The sequence below is a fragment of the Hydra viridissima genome, unplaced genomic scaffold, assembly GCF_058129835.1.
Source record: "Hydra viridissima isolate aposymbiotic clone 2 unplaced genomic scaffold, HvirCarnegie_v1 scaffold_13, whole genome shotgun sequence".
In the NCBI taxonomy this organism is placed as follows: Eukaryota; Metazoa; Cnidaria; class Hydrozoa; order Anthoathecata; family Hydridae; genus Hydra; species Hydra viridissima.
In genome coordinates, this window is record NW_028324312.1 from 1008683 (window position 1) to 1021052 (window position 12370).

The following is a 12370-nucleotide window of genomic DNA, read 5'->3' on the forward strand; positions in this document are numbered from 1 at the left end:
GTATATAAGTCAAAATAAAGTTAAATTAGCAGAGCTTTATAATGGTCTCTGCCACTCAGGCATCACAAGAAGAAACCATTTTGTCCGCAGTCGGAACTTACAATAATTTATCAAGTCATAAAAAATAGACTTTTTAACTATCTATTGTTTGAAAGAACAGCTAATTTAAAAGTTGTCAAAACTCAAACCTGGGTGTTGTCTTAGCCATTCCTGAAACTCTTTATCATAATATACTTGTTTTGGACTGAAAAATCTAACATCGAGTCATTGGATACGACGTAAAAAGTGCACAGAAAAATAAAGTAATACTACGCCATTTCATTTTGCATATTTCAAAACTGCCGAGCCTTTATGAATATTGTGATTATCTAATAAAAGTTTTTTGTGTTTTTTTGGTGCAAAAAATGTTTTAAGTATTCTTTTTCAAGGAAAAATGAAGATTTTTGACACAAATGTTCCGGTTACATTTTAGAACATAACACAGTCAAGTGTTGACGGCATTTAGCACTTAGTGCTATATCATTAAGTACGTACTATATTCATACTCTGAGACATAACTTAGTATTATTCAATGACCTCTCAAACCTCGTTTTGTAGGCCATTGCCTATCTTAAGTCTTTGAAAGTTTTGACATTTACTATCCATTTCTTTTAAGTCTTTTTCAAGTTCCAATTGTGTCTTTTCATACTACTAACTGCCATAATGTTTTTATTGACAGAACTCATTAAAAACATTTTTAAGCACATAGATGTACGAAAGTCGTTAGGGTTTAGGCGTTTATTGTAGGTCTTCGAAGAGTATAATATAATATAATATGCAGATAAATGAAGAAACAGCAAAACTATTTTCGTGAAACATTCCTTTTTATTTGATAGATATAATGAAAATAAATTTTCACGGGAGGTTGAAGCATGAAATTTGAACTATTAACTATTGAAACTTGAAGTATGAAAAGAAAGACAACAGTTTTAAATAATATATTTTTAATGTAAACAATTTTAATTGTTTTAACCCTTAAAGGACAGCGGGGTATTTTTCTACCCCAGAACTGTGTACTTTTACATCCCACAGACACAAATCGTGTCTATTTGAGATACAACGTTAAAATCATGTCATTAAGTTTTAAGTATAAAAATTTTTCATTTTACTTGTAAATTTTTTATTTTACTTATAAATTAGCAACAATATTTGATAATTTAAAGTTTTGTTACGGAAATGACGTCATCTCAACCAAATTTCTTAATTTTTGTTAGCATTGTAATATATAAACTATAAATGACATGAAATTAGATAATTGTTTTATTTTTAGTTACTTTTTCGTTGATATGATGCTTATGAGTAAATTTTAGTATACATATATTACGTATTTTGTCATAAAAGGTAATGCTAATGTCATATATATTGTTTGCTATGTAAAAAATAGTATATTACAAACACAAGATAATACTCTTTTATAACATTTGTTACATTTATTGCACAATTTTTACTTATTAAAAATTAACTATGATTTTTTAGGTTAGGTATATTATAATGATATGAGATTATAGAATGTTATAATGAGTTGAGATTATAGAACATTATAATGAGTTGACCAAAAAAAGCTGCAGCTGAAGCTAATGATATCCTTTTTGGTTTAATGAAATATCTTCAAGTGATGATTCAAGTGATAACGTAGATGTTGAAGAAGATTCTATTATTTCTGATGACAATGATGAAGATAAAGAGCAAGAAAGTGATCATGATAATCAAATTTTAGATCAAAATATGATTTCAAAGAATGGTGAGGAAATATGGAGTGCACTTTAAGTGATAGTTACTACTCGACCAACTGCCCAAAATATTATTCGATAAACTACTGGCCCAACACAGCTTACAGCTTAAACTTGTGATATGAGAGTGGATGCTGCCTTTAAACTTTTTATAACACCAGAAATGATTCGAATTATTGCTATATAACAATAGTTAATGATATTTATGAGTTGATTGGCCTGCTGCTACTAGCTAGAGTGTTTAATTCTAAAACCCAAACCATGAAAGAGCTTTAGAGTGCTACAGATGATATCTGCATTTTTTTCTGCCTCAATGAAACGAGATTGATTTATTGATTTGCGAAGATTTGATTCGATTTGATGAGAGAGAAACTAGAAATGAAAGGGTGCAAACGAAGAGGTGCAAATTTTAAACGAAAACATCTAGCACCTCTTCGAAATATAATGGGAATGTTTAGTGCTAGGTGTAGAAGCAACTATAATCCAAATAACATTTATCATTATCAAAACTCAATTAAAACTAATTATTTTGTGAAGGTCGTTGCATTTCGTTTTAATTGTAATATTTTTATAATTACAGCAGAATTTGCTGAAAATATATACAATTATTGTGCTAATGTGATTATGATTGTGTTTTATAGTAAAATGGAGGATAAAACCTTTGATTTTATGCTTTATTTATAATTCAAGTTTCACACAATAATATCGTACAATATAGATTTTTTCTGTTCTACTGCATATGTTTGAAAAGTTATTTTAGAAAATTGGTCAGGTATACCAATTAAAATTACTTTGACAGATAACAGCTTTAAGCTAAATTATAGCTCACGATGTATTTACATAAACATTTTACAAAAATTAAAGTATTTTATAAGTAGATATGTGAATGCATAACATAAATTTACGTGACATTACAGAAACATAAACATTTACTATACATGTGATCAATATGAATACTTTTATGGCTGCAGTTGCTAAATGGTTAAATCACGAGTCTTCATGAATGCATGAATACATCCATAGTTAGTATAATACTTGTCATTTAATTTGCTACATGATGCTAAATGACTAAGAATATGCTACGATGGTTTTAGCAATTGAAACCAAAGGTGTTACCATCAGGATCCATGGCGCAACCACTGAGACTTATGGGGAAACAATTGGAATCCCTGGACTAACAAATGGGACTCAGGAGATAACAATTGGAACCCATGTGATAACCATAAAGACCTATGGGGTAACTGCGATGACCCAATAAGGTAGCCATGAAACCTACAGTGTGCAACATGACCCATGATTTTAAATCCCATGGCCAAACGATGATTTTAAACCCCATGGCCAAACGATTGGGCCCCATAGTCCTGGATTTTTAGAAGCTTCTTAATTTGTACGAGTTGAGAGATTTTGCTAAAAATGCGCAGTGAGTCAAAAAGGTGAAAAAAAGGCAAATATTATATGACCATTAAATATAAACATTGTTATACATCAATACTAGCGTTTTTGGGTGAGAAAATTAAAATTTATTGTTAAAATTAAACTTCAAGCGTACCAAAGAAGTGTGTTACGCAGTCTTACCCATGTCAGTATCATTTAAGCGCGCAGATAATGATTTAAATTAAAAAAATTGAATTTTCCGATCCCAAATACCATGTATTTTTTTAAATAGATTTTATGTGTTCCTACGCGTGTTTGAGCCTTTAAAGTGCACAAATATCAATTCTAATAAAAAAAGTTTTTTTGTTATCAGATTTGTGTTTTTTGAAACTAATGTTAGATAATTCAGGATCACTCCTGATCAAGAGGTATTGGTACTGGTTCATCATGACATTCTTTTTAGATATCTTGGTCGATGGTTTAAACTAGCTTTGCGAATTTCCTTATTTAGAGTAAAAACCGATAGACAGTGTTTCCGTCATTAGCGTTACGAAAACCCTGCATATCAACTAAAATAAAAATATTTTCTTTCTATTTTTTACTGAAGCTTTTTCAATAGAGTATTTGGCAAATTATATTTTAATCTTGTATCCCAAATGTAAAATATACTCGAAAGATCTGAGCCAGCAACGCAGAGCAGAAAGCCCCAAAGATAAAATCTTTTCATTGACTGGTTTAGATCTGATCAATACTGGATTATCAAGTTCATTGAGGTTAGCTCAACGAACATGATTGTGAAAATAGAGTGTTAGTGAGAGCATTCACCACTTATCCGTCAAAAATTGTTAAATCTAGTTTGAACTTAAAAGTGATGGTTGTATCAGGTTTGCTTTCTGCTACTTCCAACTTTACCCCAAACTCGACCAGTCTATTCTTTTTAGCTTTAAGATGCTCATCTTCATTTCTGATCAACTCTTTCGTTTCCTTTTGATATTGGAAATGAAGAGGTTTACAACTTTGTATACTAGAGGGCTTTTTATTCAACCATACTGTTTCTTTCATGATGATTAACTTAAGAGGAACAAAAGATGTCTGAAAAAAGAATTTGCTCGTTAGTTTGGGTCTCGCCTCACCAATATTTGTATCAGTATATTTTTTTTCATACTCATTTTGACTGGAGGCACCATCAAAATCCCCTTTAAAGTGAAGTATAAAGATTAATTTTAATAAAAAAGTTTGTGTTCCTCAAAACAAAACGCGCACATGTGATAATCAAAATAAAAACTTTGGATTCAAAAAACTAAAATATATAAATACACCTTCAAACTCTCTGCGAATATTCACACAGAATCTTGGCATTCAGTGAAAGTTAGTATCCTTTTCAGAGTATGATTAAACATACTCTGTAGAGTAGTTGACGCAGATGTTTCTTTCACAACTACACCCTAAGGATAACATTTCCATCTTTCATTCTTAATTTGATGAAGTGAACGATAAATATTTACATTCTGTATTATGGATGAATTTCTGTTAACTTGATACTGCTCATCAGAATGATCACACTGAATTTCTAAGTTCAAGGCATCTTCAATCTTTATCAATTTTTATCGGAAAACTAACCTCCGTACTTTTAACTAGAGATAAAACAATCGAGTTACGGTTTTCAAATTTGTCTACCTTTCGTTCAACTTTAAAAGCCGTCAGTTTGGAGGCATTTCTTTAATTAAACAATGTTGAAATCCGTTAAAGTTTGAAAAAAAAATTAGTTAAATGATTATTAAAGCAGTAAAAAGTTGAAACTTTAATTTTTAATCGACTCTAAAATCCTTTAAACTTCGAAAAAAAAAAAAATAGTTAAACGATTATGACAGCCTATATAAATAGATGCTAGGGTCTTTGCATTGTTAGAGTGATGTCATCTAACACGGCCGTTACATTTATCATTGTAATTACGGACCATAAAAGTTATATATTATTCTGTAATAGCACGCGTGTCAATATGGCCGCTTCTTTATGTTAATAAATATATTAGATATTATATTAATATTCCTCCATTATGACTAACCCCAACTCAACAGGTTATGGGCCCAGAAGCCAATATCAAAGTTTATTATTCGATGGAGATGAGAGAAAGTTTGAATTATGGGAAATAAAAATATTAGGATACATGAAACTTAAAGGTTTAAAAGATGTTATTACTGGAACACAAAGAGTCAATGACGATGAAAACGAATTAGCGTTTGCAGAACTAATTCAATACCTAGACGAGAGATCGCTTTCATTAGTAATGAGAGATGCTCGAGATAAAGGAAGAGAAGCATTCTCCATACTTAAACAACACTATACTGGTTGTAGCAAACCAAGAATTATAACATTATACAATCAACTTACAACGCTTCAAAAATTGAATTCGGAGTCAATTACCGACTATATAATAAGAGCAGAAACATCAGCAACAGCATTGAGATCTGCAGACGAAATTGTAAGTGATTCACTCCTTGTAGCAATGGTCTTAAAGGGATTACCAAATGAGTATAAATCTTTTATTGCGGTTGTAACACAATCAGAAACTGTTAAGTGTTTTCAAAAATTTAAACAAGCACTTAGAAACTTTGAAGAAACTGAAAATTCAAGAAGTAATCAGGCTGAACCAAATGTAAACAGTATTATGAAAAATAATGTTAAAGTTAAAAATAAAAATGTTGCAAAATGTTATACATGCGGTATTCCAGGTCACAAATCTACAAACTGTTATAAAAACAAAGAAAGAAAATGGTGTAAATTGTGTAAATCAAGCACTCATAATGACAAATCCTGTCATAAACAGCAACAGGAAAAAGATAAAGCTAAAAAGTTAACAGACCAAAATATTGATCAAAGTTATGTATTCAAAGTTGATGAAGGAAATTTGCAACTTTTATTTGAAAATGAATCATTCCTTGTTGATTGCGGAGCAACTACTCATATAGTTAATATTGATAAATATTTTATTTACCTTGATGAACATTTTAAACCAGAAGAACATTATATTGAGTTGGCTGATGGTACAAAAACTAACAATGTGGCCCAAAAATGAGGAACCATTTCAGTAAAATTAACTACTGAGGATGGAAATGTTGTCCAAGTTAAACTAGAAAATACTTTGTTTATACCAAGTTACCCCAATTGTATATTTTCTGTTCAAGCTGCTGCACAAAAAGGTGCAACTGTTAACTTCAAAGGTAATAAAGGAGAATTGATTGCTAAAAATGGGACAATATTCCCAATATACCAGAAAGGTAGATTATATTATCTACTCAAAACTTCAACAAGTATAGTTAGAAAAGAAAACATTGATACATGGCATAAAATATTAGGACATTGTAATTTTGCAGATTTGAAGAAATTAGAAAAAGTTGTTGAAGGTATGAAGATTACCAATAATAAAAGTAATTTTTGTGAAACATGTACTTTAGGAAAACAAACAAATATACGTAACAGAGAACCTAATATTAGAGCAACATATCCATTTGAGTTAGTATATACAGATTTAGCTGGACCAATTGTGCCAATTGCAAAGGAAGGACATAAATATGTTATTAGTTTCACTGATGATTATTCAGGATGTTTATTCACTTATTTTTTAAAGCATAAGTCAGATGCTGTACATGCTACAGAAAAGTTTTTAATAGACATTGCCCCATATGGTAATGTAAAGACTTTCTCATTTAAAAGCAACGAGATTGACCCATCTGGACGTGTTAGTCGAATTAGAAGTGATAATGGAGGTGAATATATTTCAAGAGAATTTCAAGAACTACTAAGAAAGTACTGTATTAAGCATGAGCGTACTTCACCATATTCTCCTCATCAAAATGGTAATGCTGAACGAAACTGGCGAACTTTGTTTGATGTTGCCAGATGCATGCTTATTGAATCAAAATTACCAAAATTTCTATGGGTGTATGCCATAATGACTGCAACCTATGTTAGAAATCGTTGTTATAGTAATAGACTTGAAAACACTCCATATGGAACTATCACAAAGACTAAGCCAAACCTTTCCAAATTACATATCTTTGGAACAATATGTTATCCCTATGAAAATGATAGTAAAAAGTTGGATCCACGTAGTAAAATTGGATATTTCATCGGATATGACAGAGAAAGCACTTCATATTTAGTATACTACCCTGAAACAAATAATGTTATGAAACATAGATTAGTAAAGTTTACTGAAAATTTTAGACTTGTAACACCTAATGATATTGATGAAGATGAAATCGAAAACTCACACCAAAAATATCAGCATCAACCTACCGAGCTACAACATACTAAAAACCGTAGGAACCCAGAAAGAACTAGAAGACCACCAAAATATTTAGATGATTACATTATTGACAATTCTGAAAATAATGATTACATTAAATATATTGACTACTGCTATTGTGTAAAAGTACCCATATCTTACAGTGATGCCATCCAAAGCGAAGAAGCCTGTAAGTGGAAGAAAGCAATGGATGAAGAAATAAAATCGTTAAATGAAAATGATACGTACACCCTTACTACCTTGCCAAATGGTAAAAACCTAATAGGAGGTAGATGGATTTACTCAGTGAAAGGTGAACCAGATAATCCAATATATAAAGCTCGATATGTAGCAAAAGGTTTTACTCAAATTGAAGGAGTAGATTACTCTGAAACATTTTCACCCACAGCTAGAATTGAATCGTTAAGGATAATTATGAATCTATCTGTACATGAAAATCTAATCGTACACCAAATGGATGCAAAAAGTGCATATTTACATGCCCCAATAGAACGTGAAATTTATGTCTCACAACCACCTGGCTATGAACATGCTAATAGTGAATTAATTTGGAAGTTGAATAAGTCACTCTATGGTCTTAAACAAAGCGGGAGAAACTGGAACAAATTATTAAAAGATTGTCTTATTGAAATGAGTTTTACTCAATCTGAATCCGATCCATGTGTTTTTATATACAATAAAAATGATTCAAAAGTTATTATTTTAATTTGGGTTGATGATATTATTATAGCCACTAGTTCCACTAAAGCCATGAACTATTTTAAAGAAAGACTTAATCAAAAATTTAAAATGAAAGATTTAGGAAAAATATCAAATTTTCTTGGAATAACTTTTGTTCAAAGTTTTGACAAAATAATTATGAACCAAAAGGTTTACCTCAATAATGTATTACATCGATATGGAATGGGAGATTGTAAACCTAGAAAAACACCATGTGAAACGAACCTAAAATCATATGATGAAGAGCTGCAAAACGAAATAAATACAGACAAACTTTATCGTGAAATGGTAGGAAGTTTAGTTTATGCAATGATATGTACTCGCCCTGACATTAGTTTTGTTGTCACAAAATTATCACAAAATTTGTCGAAACCAAATAACAGAGATTGGACAATGCTTAAACATGTTTTTCAATATATAAAAGGTACTCTGGACTATTCCTTAACTTTTAGAAAAACACAACAAAGTATTAGTTTGAACGCATTTTGTGATGCTGATTGGGGAGCATCCTGCGATGATCGAAGAAGTATTACCGGTTATTGTTTTAGTCTTTACCAGAGTGGACCAATCATAGCATGGAAATCTAAGAAACAAGCCTCTGTTGCTCTGTCAACATGCGAAGCTGAGTATATGGCAATATCTGCCACATGTCAAGAGGTAGCATACCTTACCCAATTCCTGAAGGATTTGTCTGTAAAAATCACTGAACCAGTGAATGTCAAAAGCGATAACCAAGGTTCAATTGCCTTATCAAAGAATCCAGTGAAACATTCACGTTCAAAACACATTGATATAAGATATCATTTTATAAGAGAGTATCTTCATAATGGAAAGATAACTTTGGAATATGTACCATCAAACGAAAACTTAGCGGATATTTTTACGAAAACATTTAAAAAAGACTCAATGAAAACATTTAGAGATATTATATTTGGAACTTGACTTTTTCGTAAATTTAGATTTTGACATCATGTGGGGGTGTTAGAGTGATGTCATCTAACACGGCCGTTACATTTATCATTGTAATTACGGACCATAAAAGTTATATATTATTCTGTAATAGCACGCGTGTCAATATGGCCGCTTCTTTATGTTAATAAATATATTAGATATTATATTAATATTCCTCCATTATGACTAACCCCAACTCAACATGCATATCTTTTGTATTTTTCTATATTTCTGTAATGTTAATGTTGGTATGCATCAACTTTTTTTTATTTATAATTTAAAACTTAGAAGGGCAGAGATTACTAGCATATACCAAACTAGTTATCACTTCACTTCACTTTAAGCCCATGTCTTTTGAACCTGAACATAGGTAGTTTCTCATTGATTGGGATTTTTTCCAAATCTGAGGAATTAGAGTAGGAGTCTAAGAGACTAGAAGGGAAGAGTAAAATAGTACTAACACATCCACATACTAGTTATCACTTATCATTTCACTTCACTTTAAAGTATAGCTTATAGAACTTGAAATAAGTCATTGAACTTGAACTAAAAAGTCATTGAGCTTAAAACATGAATGTCACGCAACGTTCGTTTATTTACTTTTCGTATGCATTCGTGCTGTTTACTCAAACGATTTTGAAAACATTTATTAATTATTTTTAGAAGCGAATTTGAAAGCCGTTAGAAATTTTAAACAATTTTAAAACGCCATTTTCGAATTTATACAACTTTTTACGATTTTGAAAACAGTCTAATTAAATTTTATACAACTTTTAGCGATTTTGAAACACGTTCACACACAGCTTTTAGCGATGTCAAAGCTTCGTCTTCAACTTCGAAACACGTCGATCTCGATTGTTTTAGTTTTACTTTTAACTTTGCCAGGATTTGCAGCATTTTTTTATGACAATAATCTTTCTTGGTAGGATCTTAAGAGGCATTTCTAATTGAAGCTTATACCAATACTTCAACAGGATGTTCAGCCAACTTGGCAGCCTTAATATTGAATTGAGCAAACTACTTTTTCAACTGGTTTGAATTCAATTGATTTATTACTTCCTTGGATCTTTTGCTTCTCTAACTTAGTTCTTTCCAGTCCTTGTTCTTTCTATCTGGACCTGCTGCAACGTTTTTTCTATTAACAGTTATTTCTTTATCCAACCTAGTTCGCTTATGTTCCAGAAGTCTTAAGAAGGTTTTTGAATGTTTTAGCAATTTAGATTTTAAATTTACATTTTAATTTGGATAGAGATTTCTTGACATTTATTATTTAAAGTTAATCAATATTTTCATGGGCCATCCAATCTACTAAACTCAAGTAGAAAAGCCTCAAATAAATCATTATGATTATTTCCTAACTCTTGAATTATAGGAGCTAAATGTATTCTTTTCATGATGAATGTAACCAATGAACTTTTTTTTGTTATCTTTTTCGCAAGTTTTATTTTTAAACGTTCAATCTTGAATTAAAGTAGGTGGTGAAACCATGCAAATTTTGGTCTTTGATGTTTTAAAATTAGTATGATTTGCTTGAGCATGAGTTTTTGAATGTTAGTTTTTGAGTTGTGACAAATTACCTCTGTAATGCTAATTGTAGTGTGAAAAATAAATAATACGAAAATTTACATTTGACTTTTTTAAAAAGGTTGTATATTGAATTGGAGCAAGTTCGGGCAACTGGCTTTTTTTTTTTTTTTGCTTTCATTTATACCTATCAATGGGATAATGTTAAAACTACCATGGAATCTTTAAAGAGTGAAGCTAAGCGAGCACTTTGTGTGCGAATACGGTTCATTTGTTAAACTGTTGTAAATAAAGTTGACGTTCTGAGTGTATGTGGTTGTCCAGACGAGAATTCACCAATCAAAAAGATCTATTTACTCTTTGGGCTGAATTTTGACCTTGATTTAGGGTATGAATATTTACCATAATTAAATGTCTGGGATCTATGGGAAAACCGTAAAGACCTTGGGTTAACTATGAAGATTTAAAATCCACGGGAACCCATGGTCAAACGATGATGAAAATATCCCATGGTTTTAAGTATAAATATTCACCATAATTAAATTGTTAATATATTTAAGCGTCTGATTTTAAAATGTATTCCAGGTAGCAAAGAATCATTTTCTAGTACATGATCTTGATGCCATATTTTAGGCTGAAAACGTCTATAGAAGAAGTGTATTTAATTGGGTAGAAAAAAGAATGGCACCTTTAAGTCATCAACTTTCCAGCATCAACCTCCCCATGACCAATGTAGAAGCTATTTCAACAAGGGTAATGTTAGAGTAAATGATGACATTGAAAAAGAAATTTTAAATTTTGGAGGACGGGGGGGGGGGGGGTGAAATAGTATCTGAAATCTAGTCAATCTTAATCGACTAACTTTCTGCTGTTGCAGAATATATAGTCCCAGAAAAAAAAAACAAAAACAGAAAAACAAGAAACCAAGGAAAGCACCAGGTATAAACACCATGGGCAAGTAAGTAATTTGTTTAAACCTTTAGCTGTGAAAATCGAAAAATGCTGTAAATGGCTGAGTAGATCCTACTTCACAGTCGTACCTAATCATTTTCTACCACCACCGATCCCTCTCTCTCACATTTGCTGGAAGAAGGAGTTCCAAATGAAATTGGAGAGCATACTCATCAAATTGAGGAAGAAAAGTTCGATACGTGATTTTCAATACATTTCAAAGACAACTTTTCCTTAAAGCTGTCGAATAAAAGAGACTGTTAAAAATTATATCATTATTTAACGCAGAAGTGTGCTTAAGCTATTTTTTTATACGAAAATACGTAAGTGTAACTAATATCTTAAAGTCAGTTAACAGAGTGGAACTTAAATATCATCTGTATCTTAAATGGAAAGTAGTTTTGGGAGGGAAGGGAGGTTTACAAATTTGTAACGCATTCTGGTTTGGTAAAAATTAAAACCTGTTACAAGGGAGGCAAGAGGGGGTCAAAATGAAAGAAAACTGAGTAACCTAATATATAGACGATCCCTTAAAGTAAGCTTTTTATAGTGTCTAGCCCAATCACTTTTACTCTACGTCGAGCATAAAAGATGCTAAGAATTTTTTAATAAAAGAAAAGATTTTTGTGCGCAGTTAGCAAACCTTTTGCAGCTCGTTTCTAAGTTTGAATACAAATTAACATACCGTACTGTTGAATATATATGAATTCATGGCGTTTAATGTGTTTCCGGTCTTTGTTTCAATAAAATTTTGAAAGTAAATTTTGTAATC

General features: G+C 31.1%; 1 protein-coding gene across 1 annotated transcript in view; it reads left to right on the forward strand.

The window, feature by feature from the left end:
- The window catches only part of LOC145195258 (E3 ubiquitin-protein ligase MARCHF4-like), a 260175-nt gene that overhangs the window by 191027 nt on the left and 56778 nt on the right, over positions 1–12370 (forward strand). The gene's annotated exons all lie outside the window — the stretch shown is intronic.